At 36.4% G+C, this 15,229-nt stretch overlaps 2 long non-coding RNA genes across 4 annotated transcripts; both read left to right on the top strand.

The window, feature by feature from the left end:
* LOC110891848 lies at positions 1–2,960 on the top strand. 2 transcript variants are annotated; one of them, XR_004873138.1, is made up of 5 exons: positions 1–720; positions 894–936; positions 1,258–1,850; positions 2,112–2,240; positions 2,554–2,960. It is a non-coding gene; the product is annotated as an uncharacterized LOC110891848 (long non-coding RNA). The 2 variants fall into 2 exon arrangements; XR_002565603.2 differs by having other exon boundaries at positions 1,258–1,832.
* Positions 2,961–11,650: 8,690 nt separating this feature from the next.
* On the top strand, positions 11,651–14,595 carry LOC110891847. 2 transcript variants are annotated; one of them, XR_004873140.1, is made up of 4 exons: positions 11,651–11,997; positions 13,841–13,898; positions 14,016–14,183; positions 14,379–14,595. It is a non-coding gene; the product is annotated as an uncharacterized LOC110891847 (long non-coding RNA). The 2 variants fall into 2 exon arrangements; XR_004873139.1 differs by lacking the exon at positions 14,016–14,183.
* Positions 14,596–15,229: the final 634 nt, after the last annotated feature.

Here is a 15,229-nt window from a genome sequence, read left to right on the forward strand (position 1 = left end):
CTCTTGATCTCTCCTTCTCTTTAAGAATTCCTTTTTCTTTAGTAATTCACCCCTAAATCCTACAAAGCTCTGCCCGTTTTATGTATTGTAACCCCTGATCACTGAATCGATACCCTGTCCGATTGATTTAGGACCCACCAACGCTTGTCAAGGCTCTGCCCGACTAAGTACGTCGGGGTTCTGTCTCGTGACATATTGATAAAGTTGATTGGGTTACTATACTTAACAAAAGTGCATTACATATATTTTTAAATAGTTCAGAAGTTATACCCAAAATATAACAACTCTCCTAAAATCCTTACAAACACCCCTATACATCTTAAAATACACCCGTATATGCAAACGACCCCGGAATACCTTTGTTTCATTAAAAACCAAATAAAACAAGAAATGGGAGGCTCTCGCGGGGTGCGACTCCCTTAAGGTAAGCCGTCGCGGGCCGCGACCCAGTACCACTAGGCGGCATCCCAGCCCGCCACGTGGCATAACACTCGGCAACCCTACACTTGTGACTCGCCAACCCTATAGCCTACCCTACATCCCTCGCGGGCCGCGAAGGCCATTAGTGTATCTCTCGCGGGGCGTGAGAACCTCCTGGATCAGCTATAAAAGGAACAGAAAGCAGCCATTTCAATCGTTCAACTTTCTTATTTCCTCTCAAATTCTAATAGGCTAAAACTATAGCCGAACACCCCCTAATTAGCGAAGCTCTGCCTCGTTGTAAGTATTTTAATCCCCGGTTACGTATTAGATACGCTGCCCGATTGATCTAGTGCTCCGTAACGGCTGTTGAGGCTCTGCCCGACGTAGTCGTTGGAGTTCTGTCTCGGGGAGGGTATAACTAATGTAAATTGGGTTATTATACTAACACGTGTGCATTGTTTAATAAATAGATTATAACCAGGAAGTCACAAAGGAAAAACCTAAAGTAGCAATGTGAGTTAATCCTCCTTTTTGCAAACTATTTTACAAAGCCTCAATGTTTTAAATTATAATTAACAGTGATTGAGTATTTGTATTCTACAATTATCGTCGGTATGTTGGGGTTTTGTATACAAAATTTGTTACTACACTGTGAGTAGTAACATGACCACAAGTCAGGTTGATAGTACCGTGGGTGGTAATTAAAGTAGATGGAAACAAATGTAATTGCGCGACCACCCTCAATGCTGTAGACTGATAAGACCTGTTTTGATTAAACTGGGATTCACTCACCAGTATTTCTTGCTGATAAAATGTTTTAAACACGTGTTTCAGGTAACTTAGTGTGAAGCCAATAAAAGCCAGCTGGAGAGCACTGAAGGCTTAGAAAAGTGTCCATAAAAGTTACCTAACTAAAAAGGAGAATTCTTTTCAATAATTATGGTTATTACCTATAAAAAGTACTAAAATGAAAATCGGGTTTTATCCCAGTATTCTATTTTAAAGATTTTGGTGTTTAAGTCTGATAAAAATATTTCCTAACTACGGTCCTGACGAAAATTTCCGCTGCCAAATTAATAAACACAGATACCATCTGACTGGTTCGCGGCTCCCGCTCCCAGGGTGGGGTCGGGGGATGTGACATTTTGTACTTATGTTTTTTTATGTATTATTGCTTTCATTAGATGAATAAGTGCCAGGGTTCAGATTTTGATTTTGTGTGATACTCATACATTTATACAAGTTGGTTAGCTTCTATAGTTTATGAAATGTAATAACTAAAAACATAAGATATACAAGTATGCATATATGTAGTATTTACTTTACTAATAAGTATATGATGTTACTTATCCTTGCAGATATGTAGGATGAACTTCAAGAGCATGCAAAATCTATTGATATGGCTAATGGTTAGCTTTTCTCTTCAGGTTTTTGTATCTTTAATCTTTGTTCTGTCTTCTATATTGCCTTTTTATTCTGTAACTTAAGTGTGATGCGTTTTATCTTCCGTCTAGAAATATTAAACCGTAATTTTCTATTCAATGGGTGAAGTTCTTGTGGATAATGGTTGTCATTCTTTCACGTGAATATGTTATAAACTAAGTGTAATATTCTTTTTTTATTGAATAAATACCCACAATATATTCATGTGACAAAAAAATAAACTACATGATATATTATGTAAGCAGGCAAGGAAGATGCAAGTGGTAGGTCTAAGCAAAGCAGAAGTTAGAAAAAAAAGGCGGAAGGCTAAGTTAAAGCTTGGAATGAAGCCCATTCTTGGAGTTAGTCATGTTACCAGGAAAAAGAGCATGAATGTAAGTTTAATATAACCCCACATGTAACTGGACCAAAAAAATAATCCCCTAAAATATCTATTAACACTAAGAAATTTATAATCTAGAAAAAAGTTATAGAAGAGTTGTGGTCAATCACTTTATCGGAATCGTGACCCTTTATGGAGAACGTTATTTTTTTTATAATCTTATTCACAGTATTTTTGTATTAAAACAATGGTTATCTTGACGACACTCATTTTGCCATTTTTCTACTATTAGTTTCCATGATAATTATTGCTTGTGTATGATTACTGTCATCATTTTGCAAATTTTGTTTGTGATCTTAAAGCAGATGTTTGTAAGTCTCTTGCTTTAGACACATATATGTAATGTTTGGACGTTTGGTGAAGCGAAAATAGAGGATCTGAATTCACAGTTGCAGAGTCGGGCAGCAAAGCATTTCAAGGCACCTAACCTTAGTAACGTTCCCCAGAGCCAACAACCATGACTCAATGTGATGATGATGTAGATGAGACTCGGGTAGAGGCCAATGAAATTGAGTTGGTTGTGACCCAAGCTGGAGTCTCAATATAAAATGCGTCCAAGGCTTTAAAGGATGCAAATGGTGACATTGTATATGCAATTTTGAAACTCACAACTTAAAAGTGATCGACTCACTGTCATAATTTTTGTTTTAGTTTTTTTTTTTTGAAGGAAAACATATCGTTCAAAGAAATAAATTTCTAATTTTCGTTTTAATTATTTTTTTTCTTAAGTTTCTTCATCAAATGTTTAGATTGTTCATATACTCTTTATTGTTAATATGATTTTTATTATTTAGAGTGCTTATTGGCTTTTGTAGATTCTATTGCGAACCCCTAAATTGAGATGCCTCTCGCTTTCATGGTCACGAACTTCAAGTTGTTACTCTCAATTATGTGAACAATTGTGCTTATTTGGAAAATTAGGTTTCTAGAAACCTTATCTGGAAAAAATAGGTTTACGGAATTGTAATTAGTCACTTCTATGATTGTTTTGTACTTATGTTTTTTTTTTTTTTTTTTTGTATTATTGCTTTCATTAGATGAATAAGTGTGATGTGTGCTAAACAGACTATTAAAATTAACCAAATTAGACTCTCTAAGCTAGACACTAAAAAGCTTTAAATCTATACTCGACCTAAACCACACAATCGGCAAGTGTACCGATCACTGTAGTATGACCTAAGGAAGTCCGGATATCGAACCACGAGACTCTATAAATCACGTTAACTAGACTCTAACAGATGCTGACAGACACAACTTAACTTGTTTAATTTTTTTGGGGGGGGGGGTTACTGAAAATCTAAGGAAATCTATTTAAACTAATTATTAAACTAGAATTAAGCTAATACGAAGTAAGGCGAATACTCTTCTTATATGATGATGAGAACCACCTAGACTAGAATCCTGGATTGATTTTAAGAATTTACCAATTAAGTTAAATGCATGATTTATGGAACCGGGATCTTATGATACTAAACCTATTAAGACAGCAACTAAGCCCCTCAACCCTTCTCGAGGTGAAACTTATGGCACTACCTAGGTCGTTAATCCTATCGGTTATTAGACTTTCTTCCAGTTGTCTAATTATTGTGTAAGTACCCTAATATTGACCTACTCTTTTCCAATTATATATCTAGGGTAGTTTGGATTTATTAACTTGACTTGATAGACTAATAAACCGACGGGCAACTAAGGCACGACTTTTTCCAAAGACTGTCTAAAGCAATTCGCCGGGTAAGACCTATCAATAGCCCCGCACCTTCCAGCTGTAAGGACTAGTAGAGCACTAAAAACCTAGCAAATTACTAACAATCACTTCTAGGGTTTATTGGCCAATTTCCCCTAAAGGTCAAAAACACACAGTCTAAGATCTAGCATAAACCTATTCCGTAGCAGACAACCACCAAGATTCACACGAAGCGATTGATAATAATAAACCAAATTAAAGTACGCATACATGTCAAATCAATAAACTAAACCTTTACTAAACACAATTAACCCATAAAATACATGCAATTAATGAAAAAGGTTCAACCTTTATTTTAGTCCATTCATCATAGTCTAGGTGGCTTAGAATGTTTAGCCGAGCATATCAAATAACGAAAACAAATCAAAGATGTTCAAGTAAGAATTCATGACAACGAGTTTCGAGAAAGAAATCAACAAACAAGGAATTGGAAAACCCGAGCAAGTCTTCAATTCTTTGTCCTGCCGTACCAATGATTCCTATGCTTCAAAACCTTCAAAATTGCTCAAAGATTGCTCTCAAAATCGCCTATGATCTCCTTAATTCGTAACTAGGGTTTAGTAATGATTTTCTTGAGTTTTTATACGTAACCCTAGCTGACAACGAATGAGTGCCGTCAATATACCCCGTCGCGTCGCGCGACGGTTATCCTCTTAAGCAGTCGCGTAGCGCGACACCTAAAATGATAAAAAAATATTGAATAAATGGTGGCGGGGCGTGACGGTGTTGTTGTTTCCTTGTGGCGTAGTGCGACGGTGTGATTTTCACAGACTGTCACGTTCTTTTTCCAGCTCTAGCATCCCAAGAACTCCAAAATTTATTCTAACTCTTTTCAACTCGTTCCGGGACTTGGTGTTTCAGCATTGTGGCTCGTTTTTACTCAATTTTCAGCAAATTTAAGCACCAATACATGCAAGACTCGATTTGATCAATAGTATGCACATTCTTATGAAAACAGAACGAAATATAACGGAAAACTATACAAACTGTACACAAATAAGAGATGTATTTTGCAATACATCAAATATCCCCACACTAACTCTTTTTTCGTCCTCGAAAAAGAATTATGCAACGGAATCAGAGACGAATAGTTACTCGAGTAAAGAGCTTATTTATATTTAGTTAAAACCAAAACATGCGTTAGCCACGATTGCGAATATATTTGTCCCTTTAAACCCAAATCCGGTCTTAAACCCTTATCATGTGAATTTAGTTTAAGTGCGGTTAATCTACCTAGGGTCTCACGCTAGAATCTACGGTCCACCTAGTCCCGCCTCAAGCTTATAGAACTAAAGGAACGATCACTAGACCAATTCCCAACCGTCTTATATCAAAACCAAGAGAATTTAAAATCAATTTTTTTTTAATTTTTTTCTTTGATCACTTTTTTTCTTTCTTTTCATTCTTTTTTCTTTTTTTCTTTAACGAGCGTATACGTTGCTTTCCCCAATCCAGAGGCATTCCGGCTGTAAAGTCACTATCCCCAACTCAGATTACTTAGGCTTCAGTACTTTTTACTTGCAAGTTCGATTTCACACATCCTAGCGGTAATCCGGTTGTAGAGTCGCTCTCCCCAACCTATATTACATAGAACTGTGCTACTTTCATTCAGTTTCTAGCTCATTTTTTTCTATTTTTTTTTCTTTTTTCTTGATTACAAAATTCTAACGGTTTTAACTTATAACGGTGCCCCTTATACTTTTATTGGCGGTTTCAATTTCCTATATTTCCCAGGCGAAAACCCACTAGTAGACCGACAATTAAGGTATATTAACTCAAAGGGACCTAAAACCAAACCCAGGCCTATTCACATATCCCTAACTAGAAACAAGCTCGATTTATTTAATCTCATATTATTGTCATTTGAACCCAAGCAAAAACTCATATTTTCTACCATTTTCCGTATAAATTTGCAAACTTCTTTTATTCGAAAGACATTTTTCTGATTTTTCAATTTTTTTGGATTTTTAAATTTTTTTGTATTTTCAATTTATGACTCGAATATTTACATGTATCCCATCCCCACACTTAAAGATTGCATTGTCCCTAATGCAAAAACAGAAATACGACTCAACAAACTACCTAAAAATAAAAACTGCAAACGAAATAGATAAATAAATACAAAAATACAAGGGAAACGACTTAGCTGAATATGTGAGACTGTCAAAGTGCTAGTCATTTCCACGTAAGCCCTCCAATTCGAAACGCCCTCAGCAAACAACTCCAAATCTCAGACACGCGAACGAAAGCAGCTACTAAAATAGCCAGAGAACAACTCCAAAGTAAGAGGCACAGGTGGTGGCTGCCTGCGGGGCTACTGTGGCGCTGGCCGCTCGTGTCGCTGTGGTGGCCGCTGGCGGTGTGTAGGGTCAATCTGAATCATCACATCCTCAGCTGGATGTCCCTCTGGCGGCTGCACCTGCGGACCCTGCCTAATCGGCTCCCAGCCGTAGGGCTCCGTATATGACACTACCCCAGCCTGCTGCAACTCTTTAATCCCGAACGTCATCCTCTTCGGCCCCTCATGTAGAAATTGGGGGACATACTTGTTAAACACCCCCAAATTCTATGCAATCCGAGTAATATATGGGCCTATAGCCAACCCAGCATGATGACCACCTCTACGTCCCCTACTGAAAGAATCCTCTAACACCGTAGCTAAGTTCATCTCCCTGTTCTCCACCCAACACATGAGAATGAACAACTCGATCCAATTCGCCTTATTTTCCCCCGATTTCTGCCCCACCAACGTAGTAGACAAAATCTTCAAAAGATACCTATAAACTGGGTTACGAACCGAAGTAATCAGGTTTGTAACTGTGAATGGGTGGATGGAAATTGTCTTCCAGAAATTACGCAGCTCAGCTCCTCCAACACTATGATCCCTAACCGTCGAATATGCACCTTGTAGATTAGTCACAAATCCGGGCTGCTTCACCTCCTCCTCAGTATAAAACCCCGAAACAATGGCAAAACTTGCCTTATTAATCTCAAATACCTGCCTATCCAAACTGAAAGACACAACTTTTTCATCATCGAACTTCCCTTCCTTGTGTTTCTATGTGCTGTGAAACTCTAGTACCAACTCCTCATACTGATCCTGTGTACACTCTAATGCCTCAGTCAACTTTGGACCCAGGAGGTCCAACACTACCTGCCTTGAACCTATTTCCTCCAACCAGGTCCAGTCTATTACCCTATGCTGAAGCAAATCCGTATTTCTCAACTTATCATATTTCTCCCACTCAGATGTATTCGGCTCGAACTGCAGCAACGGGTGGTTGAGTCGATTAACTCTCTGTGTTGGAATAAGCTTATGAGCCCTTTGGTACTTAATTTTTCTCAGCATTGGATCATCAGCACCTATTTGTATAATCGGGGTCTCCTGTGGAATCGGATCTTGCTGGGGTGTTGTCTGATCCGCACCCCTACGTGAGCTGCTAGCCATCTCTGCAAAACAGATATTTAACAAGACAAAACAAGCAAACAATCAGTAATAACAAACTATTTTTGGTATTTTTAATTTTTAATTTTTTTTCGAATTTTTGAAATTTGTTATATTTTTTTGGGTCTTATAAATTTTTTTTCGAAAAAATTAGAATAGCCGTATGGCATTTCATTTGCGGCTAATTCTGAAAATAAAGTTGAATTAAAAACCGATGGGTTACTTTTTACAAATGCTAAGTGATAATTAAACTCGCCCGAATGGAGATTGAGTACGGGCGAGCCTAAATCACTTCTACGTGCAAGTAAACCCAAGATCGACAAACTAGACTCGATATAGACTAAAAATTGACTAAAAAGACTAAAACGACACTAAATTGGACTCAATGTACACTACCCCCCTCGGCATTTTAATTGTCCACAATTAAACATGAGTGCCTAACCAAGACGACATTGATGTCCAACCTTGCTTAAATTTAGTTGCTTTTTTAGTTGAAAACAGATTTTAACGTCGAAAAATTCCGCCTAATTAAAGGAGGTGTTTATCGTTGCAAAAATTCTGTTTCATTGTGCAAGGTTGAAACTTTACGCGTCAATATCCCCTACAATTCAAAATTTAGCAAGGCAATGGCCATTATCCCAACCCGACACCATCCGCACCCTTAGATGACACGAACATAACCAAAGTGAACATACCAAACACATCAAAGCTGACCATACTTGACACTACATAACCTAGTTACTGACCACAGAAACGACAAACTTAACACGCAGCAAAGCAAACCAACACTCGGACCGAACTGAAATTTACTGAACAGCGACCCGACTAAAACGACTCAACTGACCCGACAAAAGGACCGACAAACAAGATGACACAACTAGACTTCACAAAACTCAGAATCAACTCAAATCAGTAAATAAATAAGAGTATAACAAGAACACATACCTGATTCGCTGAAACTTGTAAGAAAAACCAAAAATTTTCATGAAGGATAAGTCCCGAATCGAAGAGATTTAGCAGATAAATGATGATTCTGTATGCGGGGGTTTGTTCAGCACTTAAATCCGGTCACGTAGGTGGAAAAATGGTAGAAAATCAGAGGAGATATGGTGGTTTATGGGTGGTTCGGCGGTGGGGGTAGGGGATAAAGGGTTTGGTTGATTTTGGGGAAGACTGATGAAAAAGGGACTTTAAACAACCTGTGAAGCGGTCACGTACCGCTACGTTGAAATATGTAAGCTGTGGCGTAACACCACAGCATAGTTCAGAATGAGGAGTCAAATTGAGGGGTCACGTAACGCGATGGGTGAGGTCCTTTATGGTCGCACGACGCCACAGGTGGGTTCAGATTGTGAGTTTTGGACCGTTTGGTCGTGCTATGCCACAGGGTAAGGTGTTTGGTGTGGCGCGACGCGAAGGCGTGTTTTGGGCAGAAGGTAGTGTAAATTTTCATGTTTTATGCCTTAAAAATTTTTTCAAGTCTTACCAATCCTTCCGAAAACCATCCCAAATTTTCCTAAGTGTTGGGACTTATCTGGAATGTCATTTTCTTCGCAATTTCAGCTCCTCACTGGTACTATTCCTGCAAAATTACTAAAACACACGAAACAAAGACACAAAAAGCTACGAAAAAAATATGAAAATTAACGAAATTACAAACGGTACATACTCTACACTTGGGTGTTCACCCAAAACACTAAGTGGTGGCTTTTGATGGAATTCGAGAGGAGTTTCCTCCATCTCGTTCTTGTTTATTGCTCCTCCAATGTAGTGTTTCAAACGATGGCTATTCACCTTCCAACTCCGGCCATCTGACTCGTCCATAATCTCCACCGCTCCGTACGGAAACACGTAATGAACCATATACGGCCCCGACCACTTCGACTTCAGCTTCCCCGTAAAAAACTTCAATCTTGAATTGTAGAGAAGTACTTTATCACCCTTGCTAAACTCTTTGACCTTTCTTAACTTCCTATCATGTGAAGCTTTCATCTTCTCCTTAATTCCCAACGATCGAGCATAAGCCGCATCCCTAAGCTCCTCAAGCTCATGGATTTGAAAGAAACGCTTCCTAACGACTTCGGTCATGTCAAGGTTAACGGTTTTCAATGCCCAAAGTGCTCGGTACTCTAGCTCTATGGGAAGGTGACAAGCTTTTCCATAGACGATCATAAATGGTGTGGTTCCTAATGGCGTTTTGTAGGCGGTTTGAAATGCCCACAATGCATCGTCAAGCATGTCGGACCAATCCTTCATGTTCTTACCAATGGTTTTCTCTAGGATACGTTTGATACCACGATTCGCGTTCTCCACTTGACCACTCGTCTGTGGATGGTACGCAGTAGACAAACGATGAGTGACTCCGTTGTGACATCTGTGTCTCTTCGACCATCAAACAAATACTAAATCAATGAAATATTGTGTTTCATACTCGGGATTTGTATAAATATGTGTATCATTTGCACATATCTATCCTTGTTCGATTTCGAGCTCTAAATCGCTTTCTAGAAAGTTATACGCGAACTGATGCGTAAACATAATCAATTTAATGCGACAAACACCCCAGAACAGTGACATGGGCTTAGCGTACCTTAAATAACCTTTACATAACTTAGAAATAAGTTTTGGAGGGTTTAGTGTGTCGAAATCAAGTTTATTCAGTTGTAGGGACTATTTGCATCAAACTGCAAAAATCTGCTGATTCGTATGGTATCGAACATTCCGAATCTTGACCATAAGTTAAACATACCATAAATATCCTTTACATATCTTAGAAATAGGCTTTGAGGGGTTCGGTGTGCAAAAATAAACTTTTTGGTCAAACAGAGACTAAAAGCGTCAAAAAGTGCATAAGTTTGCATTTTCGCGTATATCTTACATTCTGAATATATACGGACATCCAAAAATTTATGTAATCATTAAAATATTTTATTTTAGTGATTGGCATGATAAAATTCCATTCGTCGCGTAATTTGGATCGTTATTCGCGTCCGTTCGTGTTTCGTCGTAATTAACCGAACAACGCAATCGTCCGGCCAAACGAACTGTCACACCCCGATTTCCACGTGTATCACCGGTGGGCCCGGTGGGGGATTACTGTGACGTAGTTGCCAACAATATAGTCAAACCACACAATATATAAATGCACAGCGGAAGCATAAAGATAAATTATATTTCAACCACTGATTGTAATATCCAAGTATCACGAGTAGTCGAAACAAATCCACAGGAGATCAAAATAAAACATAAGGTATTGTTCAACATATATTGGCATCCCAAGCTTGCGTGTGACAATCGGCAAAATTCCGAAAATTCCGTACAACCTGAACAACTATTTAAATTTTTATTTTCGCGTATACGACTTGATTTTAATTAATTAAAGTCTTGAGAGTCTAGGAATTACAAAAATCATAGTAAATTATGATAACAAATCCGTTGCGATTGGAAACAATATCCTAGACTAACAATAGGAACGCGGTTAAACAATACTTGTCAGTACTAGTCGCGGTACAGTCTGACACGATAAAAACAAGACATACGGATATGTCTACACAAATATTCTATAAAAAGCTTTGTTCAAAAAAAAAATAATATGTGCCTTATTATTTACAAAATTCCAATTAAAAACCAAATTGTCTACGTCCGCAGAAAAATACAGCAATCATGCGGAAGTGTACAGCATTCCGCAGAACAAAACAGTAACTGTCCGAAAACCCAAAAATAAATATTATTTGACATAAATAATATAATGGGTATTAAAAATGACACAAAATCCGCAATCGAATCTTATTGCGTTAAGCTGTACGGCTAGTTCAGTAAACTACTAGTTAGTAAAGCCGGTACCGGAACCGTGAAAAATAATAAAATTTTTAGTCCAAAAAGTTGTATTAATTATTCGGATGATAAAGCATGTGCAAAACTAATTTTTGTCATGTATTTATCTAAACAAAACACGGTGTCAGTATTTAACCCGGTACAGGACCCGAACCGACTTTTTCACCCGAATTACAAACTAAAAATTTTGGTGAACTAGTTTTACCTAGTGTCACACTACTTTAAAATATTAGAGCCTAAACCTTTGTAGATATTTTTATATAAAATATCAAAGTTATTAAAGTTCCTAAAATTTATAGATTAAACAAGATTTAAAAAAAAATACAAAAACTCTTCCCCCCTTCATAATTCACGAATTGGAGTGGGTCCCCCTTGCCACTCACATTTCTAAGTTGTGGTGTTGGAACTCTAAATGGAGGATTAGTGTCTTTGGAAGATCATAATCAAAAAGAAACCTTTACACTCTACCATTTTTCCATAATTCCCAAAACCATCAAAACACTCCATCTCCTACTCTCTCTCTCTAAAATCGTTCAAACCAAAACACCCTACAACACTTTCATTTCAATCTTTAAAAACTCAAGAATTCATACACTTATGGAGGTCCATGGATGAAACTAGCTACAAGGGTGTTTAGAAAAGCTATTAGGAGCCTTTTTGGTGAAACTTGAAGCTTTGGATCAACAAGATTTTTCTTATCTTCATCCTTATTTCCTAGCAAAAATTGTAAGAACATTACACTAGTCTTACTTTTATTCTTGATTTCTTTTTACAAGTTCATCTAAACCCACTTGAAAAATAACAAGAAACAACTAAACATCATTATTTTTAAACATGATTTTTCTATGATTATGAGATGAACTTGGAGAAATCTAGGCTAATAAACTTGAATCTTGGTTATTTCTACTCAAAAATATGATCTACATACATGCATGTAGGATCAACCAAGATTCATCAACAAAGTGATGAACATGAGTTTTTGATGAACATGCATGCTAGTAAAATGTGAAAAACCATTTAAAAACAAGAAAATAAATTTTTGAAAAATTTGTTGAATAAAGTTTCCATTTCTGGAAAGAATCAAAAGCTAGAAATATGTTAGTAGTAAACATTTTGAATACTTGTTTATGCTTCAAATGACTTTGTAAGACATCTAGAACAAGAGTTTTTCATAAAATCTCGCTCTACAAATTTTTGGTAAAAATAAGAAATAAAGTTTCCTTTTTGGGAAAGTTAAGAACAATATCATGTTCATGCTACTTTTGTTGACAAATTTTGATAGATATTGATACTTGATGATGTTTTGTATTGAAATAATTTGAAAACAAGTTTCGTATAAACTTGGGGAAAATTCCATATTTCAAACAAAACTATGGCAAAATTTTTATAAATTTTGTGATGTATTAAAAGTTGTTAACAAAGAAGTTTGTGACTAAAATTGTTATTTGAGGTCTTTAAACATGGTTAAACAATTTTTGGACAAAGTCATAAATCCATGTTTTATAAAAAGATTTCTAAATAAAAATGACAAGTATATATTTTTGGATAAAATGTGTACTTACAAAAATATTCATCAAGTATCATAAGTTTATATATTTTGATGTGTACATCATGTGTTAGTTCTAGTAGGAACAAATACAAAATTACTACACATCCACAAAAATTACCAAAAATATATATGAACTTGAATAACGAAATAAAATGTCCATCCTTGGACACGAAAATACAAATGGACAAATTCGGACACTATTGGACTGTATGGACTTTTGGACAAACAAAAATGGCACAAACAAAGCAAATGGTAAAACGTGACGGACGACACAGCGGGACAAACGATACGAATAAATAAAACCGACAATTAATAAACGACTATAACAAAATACGAACCGTCACACAAGTTTATGCACTAAAATGTTCAACTATGGCATAAGTAATGATTTTTATAAAAATTAGATTTTTATAAAAATACAAGTATTACTATTAATATTTTTTACTAGCCCAAAGTTTTGCATTTTAAAAAGTAGTCCATAAATTAAAAATTGGGCTAATGCCCATTTTCATAAATAAAATTTGGGCTAGGCCCACTTTTACAAAACAATGGACTAAAATGTATTTTTAGTCAAAATTGGGCTAAAGCCCACTTTACAAAATACTTGGGCTAAAAACCCAATATTACAAATTATTATGGACTACATATATTTTTAGAAAACAATTTAGGCTATGCCCATTCTTACAAAAGTTATTTGGGCTAAGTCCACAACTATAAACTAAATTGGGCTAGGCCTACCTTTATAAAATGTTTTGGGCCAAGGCCCACTCCTACAAATTAAATTTGGGCTTGACCCATTTTTAAACAAATTTATTTGGGCTAGGCCCATAAGCACCAAATACCCAAAATGGACTTAAATTATAAAAAATAAAATTAAGCCCATTCAAACACAAATAAAATAAATATATATACAAGGAAGTTATATATATACGAAAAACACAAAAACAAAATAAGAGATAGAATATTTGTATGATACACAAAAACAAACCTAAGTGTCTAACTAGATTAGAACACTTGTAGGTCAAGAAACGAACCGCGAACAAGGAATCGAATAGAGATTTGCACGGAACGCAAATCAGTGAGTTCATGTTTTCCCCCTTTACTTTGAATGTTTATAGTTTTAAACTTCGGGGATGTATACATGTTACAAATAGTATGATAATACAATGAAACTATTTTGATCACATGCGGATAGGTGTTAAAATAAAGGGGCCATTAATGAATAAACAAGTACCGAGGAACAAACGGATAGATCTATTTGGGTTTTGGCAAGCCCCACTCTTAACGACAACGATAACCACGATCGTCAAGAGTGCCTTTGTGTCCAAACTAGTGTCGTTGACACACACGATAAATTGTCAAGGTTTGGTTACCTCCTATTCGGCATACATATTAGTGTCCTTGCAACACACTAATGATCATACAATTTTTTTTATCATACTATACAAAAACGAATTTTATTACTTCAAATGTTTTGGAGACTCATTTGATGCAAAAACAAAATAACATGAATTCACTCAACTTTTGTTGACGTTTTCAAAATTAACATGTATTACAGGAGATTAGTGGACGGCTTTGGAAAAATATGTTCAAGTGGTTATCAAGAACGCAAGCTTTTGTGATGTCATCCGTTTTCGGTTGTTATGTTTTGAACTTTGAATAATGTAGTTAAAGTTGTTGTTTCAAGTTTCAAACAAGACATATGTAATGTAAACTATGGTTTCGAATCAAATGTATGGATGAACATCTTTTATGTTTCAAATATGTTGTTTACTCGATTGATTGTAACGATTGCCGCTCTCGTCACACCTCGCCATACGCTTCCGCATAAATCAAAAATCGGGGTGTGACAGACCTGGTATCAGAGCATCAATTGTAGTGAACTAAGATTCTTTTGAGTCTAGTCTACAATTTCAAAACGATGTTCTTTACAACAAGCGTTCTACATTATATTTTTACAAAGCGTCCACTAATACAAAACGATAATGCAAGGATACTATGTGATAGTATTAAACGATAGTTCGAAACGATGATACCAAAGACTAGTTTATTTGGTACAAGTCTATGGGGTTTAGACACGATAACAATAAGTCGAACTGGAAACGATATACGGTATAAACAACGATGAAAACAAAAGTACAATTGTCCAAAAATCGATTATTTATAAGTTGTTCACATGTGTACGTTGTACGGATTATTTTGCCACGACCATGATCTCTTAGTATTCAAATTCTATTATTATTCTGGACTCTCATAACAAGCGTATTGACCTCGCATCTGTTGATGAGCTCATGGTAGGGCGTAGTCCCTAAGTGAAACCCTGAGCTCGACATTCCATAAAAGATGGTTGTTTTCCCTCAGATACAGAAAATGCCTGACCTCGAAGATGACAATTAGGTGGAGGTGGTA

Source organism: Helianthus annuus, chromosome 11, assembly GCF_002127325.2.
Source record: "Helianthus annuus cultivar XRQ/B chromosome 11, HanXRQr2.0-SUNRISE, whole genome shotgun sequence".
Lineage (NCBI taxonomy): Eukaryota > Viridiplantae > Streptophyta > Magnoliopsida > Asterales > Asteraceae > Helianthus > Helianthus annuus.